This window comes from Chenopodium album, chromosome 23 (genome assembly GCF_948465745.1).
Source record: "Chenopodium album chromosome 23, dcCheAlbu1.1, whole genome shotgun sequence".
Lineage (NCBI taxonomy): Eukaryota > Viridiplantae > Streptophyta > Magnoliopsida > Caryophyllales > Amaranthaceae > Chenopodium > Chenopodium album.
The window spans coordinates 7,108,082-7,126,946 of NC_137856.1; positions in this window are offsets into that span (position 1 = coordinate 7,108,082).

Here is an 18,865-nt window from a genome sequence, read left to right on the forward strand (position 1 = left end):
ACAACAAATTAGAAAATTCTAAATAGCTACAACATTTTGTAGTTGTTCGTGCATTGTACTCTTTTTCAATCACATCTGAAGATCTGATCATTTGCAATTTTAAATCTACACTCTACCCTTGTTATTTGGATATTTTTGCGATGATAACAATAAAAATGTAGTAGTTATAAGAACGGCTATTTCACCAAATGCCACTGAGAAATTTAAAAATTCACCAAATGCCACTCAGTTCTTAAATAATTCACTGAGTGCCATTATTGACTAACGGTCGTTAACTCCGTTAGTCATTTGGGCTTAATTTTGACACATGTCATGATATGATTGGTCTATTTATTTTAATTTATAAAAAATAATAAAAAATATATATATATAAAAAAAATAAATCCCAATATTTTCCCAGCCACCTTCCCACCACCGCCAAACCTAGACCCTCCCCTTATCTCGCCAGAAAACGGCCACCCACCCCCTTAACCACCTAAAAACGGCCGATCGCCCCTTTAGCATCCCACCTGACCCATCGCCGACCCCCAAAACCGCCCACACAACCTTCCCCGACCCCAAATACCACCAACATGAGCTTTGATTTAAACACCCGACGTTTTCTAACCACCGCGCAAAACCCCTCTTCCTATCCTCCACCCTTGAAACGACGAAATCGGCAATAGAAATCGACCATTCTAGATTTCCATGGTCGATTTCGACCATTTGAGGGTGAAAGGTTTCAATAGTCAGGTTCTATTATGGGTTTCCATGGTCGGTTTCGATGGCTATGGTGATGCATCGTGTTGGTGCGTGAGGTGGTTGTGGGGGCTGGGGTGGGGATCAGCGCAGGGGTCATCGGTTAAACGGAGTTTTATGGGTCAGCATGTGGGTGCTGGAATCGAGTAGGTAGAGTTTTGGGTACTGCGTGAAACAATGTGGTGGTTGTGGTGGTTTTTCGGGAGGAGGAAAGGGAAATTAAGTGGAGTCGACGGTTTTAATGGGGACAAGGGGTTCCAGCGGGAGGTGAGGGGGTTCCGATGGGTTCCGACGGAAGGTTAGAGGGTTCCAGCAGGTGGTCAAGGAGTTTCGGCGGTTGGCTTTGGGCTGATGATTGGATTTGGTAGGTGGTTAAGGTGGTGGGAATGGGTTGGGTTAGGATTTAGAGTTTTTTTAATTTTATTTTTATTTATATTTTTAAACCAATAACCGACTGACACGTGTCCACTTGTGTCATGATTATGCCCTAATGACTAACGGAGTTAACAGCCGTTAGTCATAAATAGCACTCGGTGAATTACTTAAGAACTGAGTGGCATTTAGTGAATTCTGAAAAGTACGATGGCATTTCGTGAATTTTTAAATTTCTCAGTGGCATTTGGTGAAATAGCCGTTATAAGAATGGACATTATACCCTTGATTATTTGTAGGTAAATTAGGACCATTGATTGCATGAAAAAACATATAAAAAAGATAATCTTGTTAAATATGGGAGAGAAAATATAGAGAGATGAGGGAAATTTGTTACGTTCTGTATATTATTCCATCTAGTGCGGGATATATATACATGTATATGTAGGCGTCGTTTGAAGTGCGCCTACGTTAAAGCATGTTAAGAATATGCTTGGCACTCATAGGAAGTGGGAATTGACATATACGATTAGGGACAAGGAAAGTAGGGAGCCGCTAACAAGTTTTTAAGGAACTTGTAAACCGTTCACGGATCATTTAAGGCAACCACGAAAAGGGACAACGAAGGCAACAACGATTGACCCGTGAAGGTTACACCCCATTCATAATCCATGAGATTACTAACTCCATATGGTTCGGAACCACGAAAGGAGGATCGGGGATGATTGTACGAAGTGAGTCATTGAGTCACATTCGCCCGTATTGGCCTCTACTCGATTCTTATTGTGAAAAGTATTCATGCGATCTCAAAGGCATACAAACAAAATATTTAATTCGCTCCAAACTATTAATTATGCTAAATTGGTTAAATATTAATGCACACATTATTCTAAAATATTGGTGATCACTTGATTAAACAACAAGATTAAAAAGGAACCTAAACCGGTTGTCCAAAATATCTTATCAGGCGTGATATTCAATTACATATTCTCTTTAACATGCAATATGGTGATCATAATAATAATAGAACAAACATTAATATTGGAAGCAATTCAACAATAATATCGTTAATCAAATCAAATAATAATAAACCCTAATCATGATAATAGCAACAAGAAATAATAACAAGAGTAATTAAGTGATTAATTACTCACTTTTCACGTTTCCTTGAATTGCTACATCATGAATAAACTGTTAGTAACTTCAATAAATAATAAATCAAATGGAAATTAAATTAAATAAAAGGTTGAGTTGATTTGGTCCAAACCCTCAGTTAATTCTACCTTTCACGCCTTGGTTTAACTATAGAACTTCGGGTATTGTATGGACTCCTTAGAGTGCTTAAGGGATATAAAATGAGAGAATAGGGTGGCTAGAATTTAGGCTAGAGCAGGAGAATGATTTTTGGTGTACGTAGAGAGAGAGGAGAGAATATTTTTGGTGTAGGGAGAAAGGATGATTTTTAGTGTAGAAGAGAGGAAGAGAGAATGATTTGGTGATCAAGCTTGTTGATGATTGAAAAAGGGGAGATATGACCTCTATTTATAGGGAAAAAAGAGGGGTCGAATCAAGAAAAGATAAGAATTCGAATCGGATAAAACTCTTGCGATAGACAGCAGTTTTTGCGTTTATCATATCTTTTGATCCAGAAATTGAAATAAGATGAATAAGATATTTTTGAAAAGCTCTTGAAATCTACTTTCTAACCCAATTAGAATCAGATTAAAATCTTTTGTAGAATAAAAGATATGGCCGAAATAGGGGAACGGTGTCGGTTTTTGATAGAGTTTCGTATTTAGCTCATATCTTTTTCGTTATAGCTCGGAATTAATATTATAATATATAATTGGAAAGATAATTTCAAGAGCTATCCAATTATTTAAGAATCAGATAAAAACAGTGAGGAACGAAAATAATATCTGTCAATCTTTGAACGTCTTTCAATTCGAATTAAATTACTAAAGGAGTTTTATTCTATTTCAAACTCTTTAATCTTATCTTTTCAAAAAGAATAATTAAGATCTTTTAGAAGCTTATAGAAGCTTCCAATTAATCCTAATTGGATTAGGAGTGGGATTAAATCCTTTGGACCCTCCACATGATCATTGGGTCGTAGGTAAGGTGGGCTTAGGTTCGGTTTAGATCCAGTTTAGTGTTTTGGCCATAACTTATTCGTTACAACTTGGATTTGGGCTTATAATATATCATTGGAAAGCTCTTTTAAAGTCCCATCCAAATATTTAATCATTGGACCCAGATTATGGACCAAAATAAACTGGTCTAAACGTTTTTATAAAAAGGACACGAAATGAATGATTTTAAAGGACACGAAATGAATTATTTGGGCTTAAAGGCACGAAAAGAGGAAAATAAGTTATGGTTTGAGAAAATGGGCTATGAATTGGATAGATTTATGAAATATATTGAATGGAACATGGATTTAAGCACTCCAAAGATTACATACTCAACCCGACCTATAATGGCGGTGAAAGGTTGTTCATCATCGGGTTTGGTTTTGGGGAGACATTTTTAGGTGTCTACAGTATATTATCTAGGATTTCATCATCGGATAAGATTAAATACCTAACTTTAGAATGTTCTAGATGGTACATATGGAATAATAGTCATCTACATCTAGATATTTCATAACACTCCCCCTTGAATGAGTGACTAAACATTAAATAAAACAATAGCTAAAATTTACTAGAAAAACCCGTACAAAAGAACATATTATAATGCGCATAAGATGCTGCCTCGTTAAAAACCTTATCAGGAAAACCCAGTGGGAAAAAGCCATGGTTAAGGAATAAAGAGTGCAGCGCACATTAACTCCCCTCATAACTACATCACTTGAGATCTTTTAGACGACGCAATCCAATGTCGTAAGCTAACTTTTTGAATGTGGCTGTTGGGAGCGCCTTAGTAAACAAATCTGCCAAGTTTTCACTCGAGCAAATCTTAAGGACTTTTTTATCACCATTCTTCTAGAGATCATGAGTGTAGAAGAATTTTGGTAAAATGTGTTTTGTTCAATCACCTTTGATATACCCTTCCTTAAGTTGGGCGATGCATGCTACATTATCCTCATATAAAATTGTTGGAACTTCTTTCTCGAAGTTTATGCCACAATTTGTTTGTATATGTTGAATTACATACCTTAACCATACACATTCACGACTAGCCTCATGGATTACCAAAATTTCTACATGGTTAGAAGAAGTAGCTGCAATTATTTGTTTTATAGAACGCCAAGAAATAGGAGTACCTCCACACAAAAATACATATCCAGTTTGTGATCTATCATTATGAGGGTCAGACATGTACTCTGTATTTGAAAAACCAATTAAACCTTCTTTGATTTATTAGAGAAAAACAAACCCATTCCAATGCCTTCGGGTGGGGCATGAGCTAAATCTTGCTAACAAATTTAATGAAAATGATATGTTAGGTCGTGTATGACTAGTAAGAAACATTAATGCCCATATAGCACTTAAATATGGTATTTCAGGACCAAGAATTTCTTCGCCATTCTCCCGAGGTCGAAAGGGATCATTTTCTACATCAAGTGCTCTATCAACCACAAGGCTACTCAATGGATGTGATGTATCCGATCCATGAAAAATCTTTTAACAACCTTTTCTATGTATGTTGACTGGTGCACAAGGATTCTATTCTTTAGATGTTCAATTTGTAACCCTAAGCAAAACTTAATTTTTCCAAGATCTTTCATTTCAAATTCTTTCTTTGAGCACCCCATTGTTATTGAAATCTCTTTGGGAGTTCCAATAATATTCAAATCACCAACATATACTGCAATTATGACATATCCCGATACAAATCTCTTTATAAAAATGCATGGGCATATAAGGTCATTCTTATACCCTTTTTTCCAACAAGTACTCACTTAGTCGCTTTTACCACAAGCGCCCTAATTGTTTCAATCCATATAGAAATCTATTCAATATTATTGAGTATTGTTCTTGAGAACCTGAATTTGCTGCTTCTGGCTGTTTAAATCCATTTGGGAGTTTCATGTTAATGTCATTATCTAGTGGCCATATAAGTACGTTGTGACTACATCCACTAAGCGTAAATCAAGTCCTTCTCTTATTGCCAGACTAATTAGAAAACTTAAAGTAGTTGCATCCACCATAGAAGAGTATGTCTCCTCATAATCAATACCGGGTCATTATGAGAATCCTTGTGCAACTAATCGGGCTTTATATCTTACAACATCACCATTTAATTTTCATTTCTCTTTCGTACAAAGACCCATTTATATCCCACTAGTATCACACCTTCAAGTGTACGGATTACAGGTCCGAATACTCCTCTATTTTTTGAGAGATTTTAATTTAGTTTCAATTGCTTCTTTCTTTTTTGGCCAATTGCTTCTTTATCCACATTCATCAATGGATTTTGGCTCATGATCCTCATCATCATTCATGACATCTAATGTTACATTTCTTGCAAAAACATTATCGGCGTCGATTTGGTTTTGGTTCCATGTAATTCCAAGCATGATAAAATTTGTTGAAATTTCTTCATTGCCAGGTACCTGGATATCCTTTTCCATCATGTCTAAGGTATCTTCAGGAGATCCGTCAAAGTTAATAACTTCCTCGGTCTGGCCATTGTCAATTGTTGCTCCTTTTCTTTTTTGAGGATTTATATCTTTGGAACCGATGGGTCTACCACGCTTCAGGTGTGCTTTAAAATCATTTGCAACTTGGCCTTGTCCTTCTGGGACATTAATCTTAATAGTATCATTTTCAGCTGGTATATGTGACTTTGTCACTTTCTTTTGGTCAGTAAATGAGTCTGGCAATTAATTTGCTAAGTATTGTAAATGAATTATCTTTTGGACTTCCTATTCACATTGTTTAGTAAGAGGATCAAGGCAAGATAATGATAATTCATTCCAAATAATCTCCATTTCCAGCTGTTTGTTTTCTCCCCTAATGTTGGAAAAACTTATTCATTAAAATGGCAATATGCAAAACGAGCCGTAAATAAATCTCCCATAATAGGCTCTAAGTACTTTATTATCGATGGAGATTCATATCCAACATATATCCCTAGTCTTCTTTGAGGGCGCATTTTAGTGTGGTTGTGCCTTCCTAAGCATACGTTTTGAACGTTTTTCGTAAATGTGTCTTAAGACGTTCCGTAGTGGTGCTTTACGTAAAAGCTCCCATAGACAGGTTTGTCATTTTACTGTGCTGACGTTTTAAATGTCCGACTTTTCTTCTTTTTTCACATCCAAAGCAAAAAGGAAGGCGTCATCATGCAGTGTAAAAATGCAAGGCGTATCGTACAGCGTAAAATTGTATGGCGTAGGTGTTGCGTAAAATTTCACTTCAGCCCAAGCTTTGCGAGATCTACCTCTTGAAACTGAAAGGTAGAGGATTACTTTAGGGGTTAGCTCACGAGTCAACAAGCGCGCCGAACCATCAAGAACAGGCACTTCTTGATTGGAAATAAATACGGTAGTTACTAAGCTTACTAGCTTACCGAACAGTTAGGGTGTTCGTCCACCCCCTTGACAAGGGAATAATCGCGTCGTCAAACGACTACACCTAGATCAAATACAATTTATACAACCTAAACAAACCTAATACGAGTATAAGGCAAGCATAGGGGTCGAACCACAGAGAACGGTTAAACACCACCAAATGTTATCGACAATTAAGCTAGTCCGGAATAGGAGATAAACAACTAAAGTCTAAAAATGCTAAAACAAGAAATAAAACATTAAGGGAAATGGTTTAGGTATAGCATTCACTTGAACATAAACAAAAGCATGGAAGTTGAATTAATTATGAACTAAACATGCTTAAATATCGAAATAAAGGGTCCAATCTAGCCGCCTTCCGGGGTCAATTGGCTTCTCCTAACATAGCCTCTATGCTTCCACATTAGAACCATATACTAGGAGGTACTATCAAATAACAATCGATAACAATGAACCTTAACTAAGTCAACTTCCGTTCCTTGTTAGCAAAGATTCACCTTTAATCAACTAACAACATGCATTTTGCAAGTAGATTAAAGAATATCAAGCATATAAAGACTTTAATCACAAATAAATCAACTCTAAACCTAGAACATGCTCAAGATCCAACTACACTACAACCATCCCCTCAATGGGGATATTACTCACTAATCATGACAATAACAAGATTAATCAACAAATAATCAAGAATCAACATGATCAACAAGCAATGAAGGAAAATCAAAATAAGCAAATAAAACTAAATACAAAAACAAAGAAAGAGAGTAAGAGATTGCTCATTAATTAAAGATGAATATTTGCAAAGATTCAATCAAGCTCCTTCTTCAATATCCAAGTTCATCAATGGAAAAAACCCTCACTTTCTCTCTCTAAACTACTCTAATTCTAATCTAAACCTAGAAAGAGAAGCTCCCCTAAAACTAATTAGAGAGTAGAATAATGGATAATAATGTTCTTCCCCTAATTACCCCAAAAATGGGTATTTATACTAACTTCATAAAACTAGGAAAAATAGAAAAATAAAAGAAGAAAATAAATAAAGAAAGAAAAGGAAATAAAAAGAAAATAAAAGAGAAAATAAAAAAAAAAGAGAAAAGAAAATAAGAAAAGGAAAAGGAAAAGAAATAAAAATAAAAGAAAAAGAAAATAAAAATAAAACCCACCAATTCCCCCAAAAATCACGAACCATCAGACCCTCATTCCTTCTCTTCGGCTCCCTGATCTCCATTCATCACCATCACCACCATTCAACCGCCATTCACCATCATCAATCATCACCATCGATCAGCTTCAATCAATCAAGGCCGTTAAATTTTCATTAAAACTCGCGTGAGAAGCTCGTGATTAACCCATAATTGCGCGCCCGCACAGACGTCACACAGAGGTGCACGATAGCTTCTGCCTCGACTCTGATTTTGGACTCAATTTGTGCGCCTTCTGACAGAGTTGCGCGGCCGCGAAGGTCTGGGTAGTCGCAATTGGAGTTGCGTTGATTGAAGCTGCTAATTGTTGGTGGTCGTTTTGTTGTTGTTGAGGTGGTGCGGGGGAAGGTAATTGTGGTGGCTGTGTACGGCTGGTTGATTGTGAGTTGTGGTTGTGATTGTTGGTGGTTGTTGGGGTTGCGCAAGGTGTGTGAATTGGAGCAGGGGTTGCTGCTGGTTGTAATTGGTGTTGCTGTTGGTGGTGTTGTGTGGTGGTTTCGGTGGTAATTTCTGGTGATGATTGGAGGTGGTTGATGCTGTGGTGTGTGTGTGGTGTTGCGGGGTGAAGCAAGGAGCAGGGCAGTGTGGTGGAGCTGGTGGTGGCTGGTTGAAACAGGGGAGTTTGCGCGTGAAGGCTGCGATGTGTGTGGAGCAGGGGAGAAGCAGGGGACAGTGAGTGGTGTGTGTGTGCGTGGCTTGTGGTGGAGGATAAGGTAGGGTGTGGTGAAGGTTTATGGGCAGCAGCTTGACTTGATTGACTCGGGTCTCGAACATCCAATGCAAACCACTTGACTTTGAAATCCGTGCTTCAACCCGAAAACATACTTACACAAAAACAAAAATACAAGTTGGAGAATCGAGACATAAAATAAGATAAATAAAATAGAAATAAATAAAAATGAAAATAAAAAAAGGACGAAATAAAATAAAACCAAGACAAATAAAATAAAATAAATAAAATAGAAATAAATAAAATAAAATAGGAAAATGGACTAAAACTAATAAAATGAAGAAAATAAACTAAAACACACCAAATTTACCAAAATAAACTAGAAACTTTATTAAAGAGAAAACAAGAGAATAAAAGGAAAAATAAGGAAAATAAACACGAAAATAACCTAAATACTACCCCTACGAGTGACATAAATATCACTTATCACCCCTGTATAAAGAACGACGAGACGATATCACATCTATGTAGTCACGTGCCCCTAGTCTTGAGATACGTGTACTCATCTTGTGGACAAAACTGCTGAGAGAGTTGCTAAATTTGTTCTCTCTCACTGGATTTGGATATGTTCCTCCAGTCCTGAGACATGTATTTCTATCTTCTAGACATCCGGCTCGAATGCCGAAACATTTAGGCTCGAATGCCGAAACATTTACACTCGAATGCCGAAACGTTTAGGCTCAACTGCCAAAAACACCTTTTTTCTCATCTTTTTACTTTGTTAAAGTCAAGCTAAAGTTTCAATGACATATCGAAGGACTTTTGACCAACGATGACATGATTTAGAGAAAATCATCCCCTTTGCTCCTTTTTTAAACCGATCTCTTCTCTTGATTTGACATCACCTAGAACACCTTTACTTGTAAAAGCAATCTACAAAAGCAAAGGATCAATCTAGATTCTTTAGCGAGTTAAGGCTAGAAATAACTTTTTTCTGGCCTTAATAGCTACTTGCTTCATACACTTAGCGAATCGAGGATCGTTTCTATATCCTTAACATTTCTGAAAGATTCTCTACTCTTTGAGAACTTCACAGAATGAGTCTCGGATTTATTTCCTTGACTACTTTGATCCTCGTCTATTCCAGACTCAATCAAATTGGGGGGCTAACTATAGACATCTACTTTTGGCCTCCTGTCCCGACAGGAAGTGCAATCACGATGAATAAAACCATCTTCGTGTTGGATCGAAGTGAAGAATGCTTATGGATAACTGGTTAAACCACAAAACACAAAAGACTAGCCCAAACCAAGAACACAGCCAAATAAAGTCCAATTAACTAAATCCGATCATAATTAGGCTTAAGCCCGTGCTTAAAACCCAATAATGACGGATTTAAGAGCGCCTAGGTTAAAATAAATATTGCCGTAGAAAATAATGCGCGCATCTCAAGGAGTCGCGTTGTGGTGGCGCGCGCAACTAATTCCATTGTGCATGACACACAGCACAACTAACAGAGTTACGCTCGCAGAAGATTCAGAATTTCAAAAAATTGGAAACTCGAATCTTTCTATAAAGACGGGCGCAAGACAATTATTTGCACTGACTACAGCAGCGCAACCAAATCACTTGCACTGGGTTGCCGCGCGCAACTCATCCAATTGCACGCGACAACTGCTGCGGCAGAATGTTCAAAAATCTAATCATATCCATTCCCTATAAATAGAGGCTTAACCCGAGGCTTAAACACACAGAAATTAACCCTAAACTCTGGCAGAAAACTTGTGAACTTGTGTTACCTAACCCCTCTTATCCTAAGCACTCACCCCTTTGATATTTTTTTTACTACGGTGGAGGTTCCCGAACAAGAAAGAGTCCATAAGTGTTCTAAACAGAAATCTAGCAAAGAGATGTGGTAAATTCCTGAGCACTTAGATAAATCACTTTTACTTTATTGTTTAAAAAAACTTTAATTAATTAATTAGTGTTCCTTGATCAACTTAAAAGGATTAATTAATCAATTCCACATAGTATCTTGCATTAAATAAGATTAGAATTGAATAATTAATTGTTGGTTGATTACTTAAGCCAAGGCGAATATTGTTTATTTTTTAACCTATTCACGAATTTGATTAAATAAAGAATAACGACTTTGCAATGTAATTCCTACATGAATTGATGTGTGTAAATAAAATCAACTAACTTAGTTTTAGGTATCGCGTTGCATATATTGTTTGGTGATGAAATTGTAAAAAGAGAAGAGCTAGTAGAGGCCGCACTAGGGCTAGGATAGCTATTCCCCCCTAAAGGGAACGTTATTTTAGTACCCTCACTCCTGAACTCATTTCTAGTTCATGTAGACCAATTTTGGCATGGGTAAACTTACGATTCGTGCTAATTATTCCATGAACTCCACATGGAAGAAAGGCATGAACAAGATTTATGAGTTTTCCTAGAACTCATTGGCGACTTCTACTTGTTTCTTATAAAAAAGCGTAATGACAGAATCAATTCTAATTCAAGGTCCCCCAAAAAGTTAGGAATTCAAATCCTACTACACCTTAACAAGTGTAAAGTCCTAGGCTTTTTTAAAGGGCTAATGGGTATTAGAGGAGAAGATCCCCTACGAGAGGAACACCCTCCTTACAGTAACGAACTGAACAAGTTCTCAAATAAACTAAAATATCAATGTTGCTGGATCGAGGCATAAGTGGCTCCTCGATCATAATACGTATCCATCTTTGATTTCATAGCCACAGATGATTGCTCAGCAGAAAAATCATCAAAATCCTATAAAAACCAAATCATAAATATCAAATTATATTATTATATAATCAGATTATATAAATCAGATTATAATCAGATTATATAAATCTGATTATATAAATCAGATTATAATAAGATTATATAAAACAGATTATAATCAAATTATATAAATTAGATTATAATCAGATTATAATTAACTTTAAAAAAAATCAGATTATAATCAACTTATAAAAATCAGATTGTATGGATCAGATTATAGAAATCAGCCACACTATGCAAAATCAAATTATATATAAAAGTCAGATCATAACTAAAAAAATCAGAATATTGATCTCATAATTTATATTAAAATCAAATTATAAATATTAATCTCAAAATTTACAAATCAGATTATAAGAAAATCAAAATAAGTAAAGTCAGATTTCATGATACAATAAAACAGATAAGGGAAGAAGTATTTACCTTCATAAAATCATCACAAGGTTCCTTCACAACCTCAGAATCAGTAGATTTGAGATTTACATTGCTTAATGAAGAATGAGATGCAACATAAGAATGGTATGATTCCCTTATAGAACGCTAACTTTAGAGAACTCAAGCTCATATTCAACACCAACCCCATAGATCATCTTGTAACCCCATTGGACACATTGAATCTTATATCATGGATTCAACACCACAGCAACAACCATAAATTTACTAAAATCAACCTAATACTTTCCAAATTTGTCAAGTAACTTGTTAGCCATTTTTTGCATAAAAAGATCTGAACTTCTCTTTTCAGTTTTTAACAACAGTCTAACCTTTAAAATATTAGAAAAGTAAAGATTGGAAGTAGGATATTTGGTTCCGGAAAGGCTAGTGTGACGTCATGAAAAACTTTCAAAAACTTGCATATTTTCTCTACTCTACCCCATTTTTCCATGGAAGGACAATGAACATAGTTGGCATCGACTTTTTGAAAGTGAATTAAAGCTTTTTTGAAATACAAAGCACTATCAAGCATCATGTACGTGGAGTTCCATCTAGTGGGAACATCTTGTTGTAAAGATCGAGTTGATTGAAGTTCAACATGTACTACACAACTTAAGAATCTGTGTTTCTAGCTTGAGAACTCTTACAATATTTAACACTCTCTCTAATCTCACACACAGCCCCATTAATCTCTTTTAAACCATCTTGAACAACTAGATAAATGAATCAAATCTATACTGGTATGAGGGAAGCAATGTAAGATTTTAAGATTTTAAGATAAATGAATCAAATTAATACCATTATAAGGGGGAGCACAACACCTTATATGAAAAAATTCCCCACCACAAATCAAATCAAGTTCCCCTTTAAGATTTTGAGCAACAACATTAAATGAAGAAGCATTATCTAATGTAATTGAAAATATGTTTATTTGAATACCCTATTCCTTTAACAACTCATACACATGATCACATAAATGAATACTGGTATGAGGGGGGCAATGTAAGAGAAATTTTGAATCTTTTCAATTGCTCTTTTTCCTTTTTATGCATCTTAATTCTTAAGCACATCAGATTTAATGGTGTTTCTTGTGACAAGTTTGAAATTAGGATTCAGATAAGAAAATAATCTCCTAACACCCTTATACTTCAACTAAATTGAAAAGGCAGATCATGCTCAACAATAGCAAGACACAACAATTCACAAAAATAGGTAGCATCAAATTTATGCATTCTACAACTAGAAGATGTTTTCTCTAAAATCATTTGACGAACATCCCTAAATGACCTTTGTTTACAATTTTTAAGATGACGATGAAGATTTCCTTTTCCATTCTTACTATCACCATTAAAGCATACACCACACTTTTTACATTTGCAAATCAAATTACCATTTTCATCAAGCTCTTCCAAAAACTGAAACAACTCCCAAATCAAACATCAGAAGAAAGGCAACGTTGGCATTTCTTACCAGTTAGAAGCACACGAGGTTTTTTAGGGGAAGCTTTGTGGCTTTTTCTCTTTCCCTTACCATCCATTGTTGAATCAATTTCTTCCTCCTCTCCGGAAAAAAGTTCTTGAATATTGTACAGTTGAATGTAATTACTTCCTGCCAAATTACTTTAACTAGAATTACTTCCTTTATCATCCAAAAAATTGGATACTTGTAAATAAACAAAAAAAATCAATTCATATAATCCAGAACAAAATCAATAATTCAATTCGTATAATTAGTAAAATGCTTACATCAATTAGTATAATTACATAAAATCAACAACTAGCATGAAAATAACAAAATCAATTCGTATAATCCATAAATAAATTCATACAATTACATAAAACTAGCATAAATTCGCATAAATCCATAAATCAATTCGTATAATTGCATAAACCAGCATGAATTTGCATAAATTTGCGTAAATCAATTCGTATAGTTACATAAACTAGCGTAAATTCGCATAAATCCATAAATCATTTCGTATAATTACATAAACCAGCATAAATTTGCATAAATCAATTTGTATATACTTTTAAAATAACAAAATTAATTCTTATAAACTCATAAATTAAGAACAGTAAGCAAGAAAAATACAGTATGAGAGTGAGAAGATAACAATTGTAGTCAAATTCAATAATTGTGAAGACTTGAAGAACTCTGATTCAACAATGGTGAAGTGATTTTAGGGTTTTTGAGTGTCCCTTTATTAAGCTACAGTGTCGTTTTTGAGGAGAGAGAAAATTAAAGAGAGAGAAGTGGGTAAAACGGCTGAAGGAAAATGAGTGTAGAAAATGAGAATTTAGGGTTTTCATTTTATATGTGGAAGCCTCTTAGGAATTTGGGATGGGCTAATTTACACTTTTAAAGCATTTTACAATTTTTTTTTTTTTACTTAAAATAGTTCGGGTTATCAGGTCGGGTTCGGGTTGACCTGACCTGATTTTGACCTGAAATTTAATTCGGGTTAAGTGGGTTGTTTTCGGGTTGAGATTTTCAAACTTAACCTAACCCATTTAATTTTGGGTTCGAGTTCGTGTCAACCCATTGAAGTTTTTGAGTCGAAATTCTCAACCCTAACCCGCTTTTTTCGAGTCGAGTTTTCGGTTCGGGTCAGTTTTTGCCAGCCCGACATATGCCTCTCCTAGAAAAGATCATCAAATTGTTCATTCTCTTCCAACTTGTAGTGCTTGATAATTGCCAGCCAATCTTTCTCAAATTCTTCCACAGTAAAGCTCTCGTATATAACAGCTTTCAACGACCTCTTAAATTTCTGGTACTTGCCACGTATTGTGCACAGACAGTAAATTGTAAATAGTAAGATAGTGTACGTATATCTTTATTTCTACATAATTGCGAAAATGTAGGATTATTTAATCATGTCAAAGATATGAAACAACGGTGACTAGGGATGACAAACTAGTCCGAATCCGCCCCTAGTCCGATCCGATCTGAAGAAAACAAAATCCAAACCAAATCCGAGAAACAAGTATCCGAATCCGACTCCGTTTAAAAAATCCGACTATGAGGCAAAGGAGGGTCGGAGTTGGAGTCTACTTAGAATCCGACTTATCCGATCCGACTCTTACTTTTTCATGTACTTATATATTGTTTATCATTCAATTTATGAATTTATTGGTCTTTAAAGTTGATTATATATTGGTTGCTATTGATAATTGGGTCAAAATTACTTTTAAAGTCGGAGTCGGAGTTGGATCGGGGCAGAGAAAGGATAGAAATTTAAGTCAGATCGGAGTTGAATTCTCGGAGTTAGATGTCGGAGTCGGAGGCGAAGGCAAATAAAAAATCCGACAGCTTGTAGGGTCGGAGTCGGATTTTGCAAAATCCGATCGGAATTCGACCCATTGCCATCCCTAACGGTGACCAATAACTTACAGGTGCATTTTCAAAGCTTCTCTGGGAACTTCTTCGTAATGTGCCATATACACCATTGATGGCGGGAGTTTGGTACAATTTCAGCTAATGGCTTCCTCGTTGCTGTTGCTTGGTCTGTAAGTATGGCCAATGGAGCCTTGTTCCTCATACATTGTACCCACTGACGGAATACCCAAGACTATGTGTCGCAATGTTCACGAGAAACACGAGCACAGCTGAGTATAATCGACTGACCGTGATGGTTCACCCCAACAAAGTTTGCAAATGGAAGTTCATATTCATTTGTTAGATAAGTAGCGTTGAAGCACACAACATCCCCAAAATCTTCATACGCAGCTCCGACTCCGTGCATCGACCTAGATGATGTCCTTCAGGTGACCTTGTGCATCCAAACGGTGAGCGTGATAAAAGTTTGAATTATTGGCTTGCATATTAACAGTAACACATCATTTCTGCAGCGTCACCGCCTTCCATTTGAAGCCTCCTCGCCTTATACATCTCATGTTGAATTTCCTTCACACTCGGTACCACCCTCTGTTGAGATAAACCTCCATGAATTTGAGATACAAGTACACCCTGTTCGCATAAGTTTTCTAACTGCTTTCGAATAGAAGAAGCGTAATTCTTCATTTTATACTCCTTCACCAGCTTAGATTTGCTCGGGGTAGGATTATGATTCTTATTTTCATTGTTCACTTCTTTTATAACCCATTCACTTTCCTCGTTAATACTAGCATATATCGTAGCGCAATATTGACACCTTTTGGAGGACCTCTTCCCCTTCTTTAGCTCATTTTGTCCTATAACCTCATTCACCTTACAACCATACCCGGACACTTCCATCGCTTTAGCCCTCTTCTTAGCCTCTCTTAGCGCCCTCATGTTAGGTGCACCCCAGCATTCACATCGCCATCTTGACCCCCTACGCTCCTTAGTTTTCTTTGAAAAATTTCCTTGAACGTAAGTAACCCTGAATCCTTTTTGCTCGGCGTATTGTATATAATATATCACAATATCCTGCTAGGATCCAAAAACCATACCCACCCTCGGTGGTTCTACAACGGTAACAACATTAACCCGGTTGTTAGAGACAATAGTCTCAATTGTCTAGATCGGAGATGAGTATACAACAGGGTTACTACTTGAAATTTCTCTCACAGCACGATCAGGGATTTGCAACAACGACTCACCAACAACAGAATCAACCGTGTTACTGTCAGGCTCAGTACTGACAGGAATCGATTCGAAACATATGAATTTAGGGTTATTCACTACAAGAAAACAGCTTAATACCGACGGACTGCTTCCGACGGACCCATTATTCCGTCGGAAAAAACGAAATTTCCGACGGGTTTTTTTTCCGTCGGATATTTCCGACGAATTAAATAATTCTGTCGGAAATCCGTCGGAAATTTCCGACGGAAAATAAATCCGTCGGAATATATGACTTTTCCGACGGAAATTCCGTCGGAAAGTACAATTTCCGACGGATTTTTAATCCGTCGGAACTTTCCGACGGAATTTTCCGTAGGAACAAATTAAAAAAAAAAGAAATTTTTTTTTAAAACCCTAATAACACCTTCCGCCTCCACTCCTTCTTTTTTCCCCCTTCACTTTCTCTTTCCACTTCTCCTTCCTCTCTCCTCTTCTCTTCTCCTTCCTCTCTCCTCTTCTCTTTCCTCTTCGTTCTCCCCCTTTTCGCTGTTCGTCTTCTCCTTCCCCCTTCTCTCTCCTGTTCGTCTTCTCCTTCCCCCTTCTCTCTCCTCTTCTTTCCCCTCTTTACCTCCCACGCACAACACCAACAACAACACCACGAACAACGAACAACACCAACATCAACACACCATCGCCGGCATCAACATCAACCAATTTTTGTGGCCAAATTTCGCCCTTTCTCTCTTCTCACGAAGAAAACAAAGGTTTTTAGGCCAAATTCGACCACAATAACTCTAGATCTAGAGTTTTTGTGGTCGAATTTGGCCTTCTAAACCCAATTTCGAGGTTTATTATGTCGAATTAAGGTATTCTTTGAGTTTTTGTGTTGATTTTGTTGTGTAAATTTTCGTTTTTTTGGGTGCTTTTCGTTTTTTGTGGGTCAATTATCGTTTTTTGTGGGTTAATTTACGATTTTGTTGTGTTGATGGTGTCGGTGGTTGTGTATGGTGGTGGGATAAGGTCGGTGGTGGTATGTGGTTGGGTCTGGGATAGGATCGGTGGTGTCGGTGGTCGGATGTGGTGGGTTTTATGGGTTAAATGGGTTAAGGTGGTGGTAGATCTGGTTAATTGGGTTAGGGTCGTGGTGGTGGGTGGGTTAGGGTTGGACGTGGTGGTGGGTGGTGGTGTGGGGTGGGTTTTTATTTTTATTTTTGGCTTGTGGGGTGGCAGTGGGGGTTGGAAGTGGTGGTAGGTGGTGGTGTGTGGTAGGGTGGGGTGGGTTTTTTTTTATTTTTTTTGGCAGAAGTTTCCGACAGAAAATCCGTCGGAATTTTCCGACGGATTTGTTTTCCGTCGGAAATTTACGACGGACGTTTCCGGGCCCCAATTTGTCTTCCGATGCATGATTTCCGTCGGAAATTTCGTCGGAAATGTGTTTCCGACGGAAATTTCGTCGGAAAATGCCATTTTTCCTACAAAGGGTTTTCCGACGACATATTCCGACAGAATTCCGTCGGAAACCCTATTTCCGACGGAAAATAGGGTGTTTCAAGGAATATTTTCCGTCGGAAAACGACACTTTTCTAGTAGTGATTATCATCACCCAAACTAATTCCACCAACAGAAGTAACAACACTTCCTCTATTATCGCTTCATCCATAATCGTATCCATATATAGTTCAACACTGATCTGCCTACAAGTTGAATCGAGTAATTTTACATAAATAAACTTATTATACATCAAACCATATTATATTCAATAAAGGAGATAGGAAGTTAAACTTACTTGAAACTTGCTAATTGCTACCGCCGGTTTACCACTCATCCCTTAATTTATATTGAGTAACTTTAATCATCTTACAATATAAATCAACTCAGAATACTATAGCTTGAAAATCGCTACGAAGGGAAGTACCATTTCCATTCTCTTATAGGTTGAAAATCGCTACAAAGGGAAATCGCTATAATAGCTCAGGGCAATAATGTTTTGCATGGTGATTTCAAAATTTGCTACAGTATATTGTATAGTAACCAACCATAGTTAACAAGGGTTAACTTGGCGTGAAGTTGCCATCCAATTTGCAAGTTAACGGAGTAGTTGGTGAGCTGTCAATTTCGTTGAACTAATTAAGGGGCTTGTATTTGCTTGGTATTTACGGTTCATGCCATTAGATAAACGAATTTCGCAAATCTGGGGCATGAACTTGTATTTGTCGAGAGCACAACTATCAAGAACTAAATCTAATCTGTACAATTCAACTCTATCTTACATCATAAATGACGCCTTATATTAAACAACTATGCGCATAATACTACGTACATAATATATAGTATATTACTCTAATCAAATATGATTGCGATTGAATTACTCTTTTTGACTAATGGGTATGTATTCTTATTCTTATATGTAAACTTTTTTTTTTTTTTTTTTTTTTTGAAAGAAATTCTTATATGCAAACTTATTTACCTACAATAATTTGATGGAATACCAGAAATAAGTTAATTTATTTATCTACAATAATATGATGGAATAACATTGTAGGCGTACCTTTCAAGGTCTTTAACAAATGATCGTTGTCTAAG